The sequence below is a fragment of the Cicer arietinum genome, chromosome 1 (genome assembly GCF_000331145.2).
Source record: "Cicer arietinum cultivar CDC Frontier isolate Library 1 chromosome 1, Cicar.CDCFrontier_v2.0, whole genome shotgun sequence".
NCBI lineage: Eukaryota > Viridiplantae > Streptophyta > Magnoliopsida > Fabales > Fabaceae > Cicer > Cicer arietinum.
Window position 1 is genome coordinate 13466950 of NC_021160.2, and position 844 is coordinate 13467793.

Genomic DNA, 844 nt, shown 5'->3' on the forward strand with positions numbered 1-844 from the left:
TAAGCACGCATCTATAGTCAAGAATAAGTACGGTCTACAATATAATATGGATACAAAATGGATATCTACTCTCACAATGGTATTTTTATTGGCTTTCTTCGTTATTGTATCAGGTACGAAACAAACTGTTAAATTAGATACTTCTTTGTTTTATTTTATGCTATAATTTTTCACTTAAAACTTGTTTTTCTTTTCAATCTCTCATTTATATATAACAACTATCTTACGACCACATGTATTGTTTGAAATTGTAGATATGAGTAAAGAAGTAGAAGGAGCAAGTGGATATTATAAAGGTTATGCATGTAAAACAGATAAACAATGTACACCCGATTGTCCTACGGGACAAAGTGGAAGATGTGTGCTTGGGAAGTGTTGGTGTTTTGACGCACCACCAACTACTGATAATATTCCTAGTCTTTAATACTTGAATTTCAAATTAAGTATTGAAGTATTGTAATGCACTCATCATTTATGGGTGCAAATTATATATCCAAATAAATAGTCATTAGGGAAATAAATATCTTATTGAGTAATAAATTTATTTAAAAAAGTTACATATAATTATAAATTGTTTATCTTTTTTCTTAATTAATATATAAGGATAAAGACTTGTTTTAATTTCTAAAAAAAATTGTGAAAACCAATTATGTGTTTGGAAAAAATGAAACTAATATTTAGTCATTTAAAAAATAAATCAAGACAATTTAATTTATACGTGAACGATATTCGAAAAAGGAACAATTAAATCTCTAACAATAATTAAAAAGGAAAATTTGATAATTTATAATAATTAAAAAAGAACAATTTGATCACTGCAATATTAAAATGTTTCTAAATAATT

The 844-nt window shown here is 25.2% G+C and overlaps 1 long non-coding RNA gene across 1 annotated transcript; it reads left to right on the forward strand.

Annotated features, from left to right (window-relative positions):
* Positions 1-564, forward strand: LOC140918807 (uncharacterized). Its single transcript, XR_012161290.1, has 2 exons — positions 1-113; positions 255-564. It is a non-coding gene; the product is annotated as an uncharacterized lncRNA (long non-coding RNA).
* The last annotated feature ends 280 nt before the right edge of the window (positions 565-844 follow it).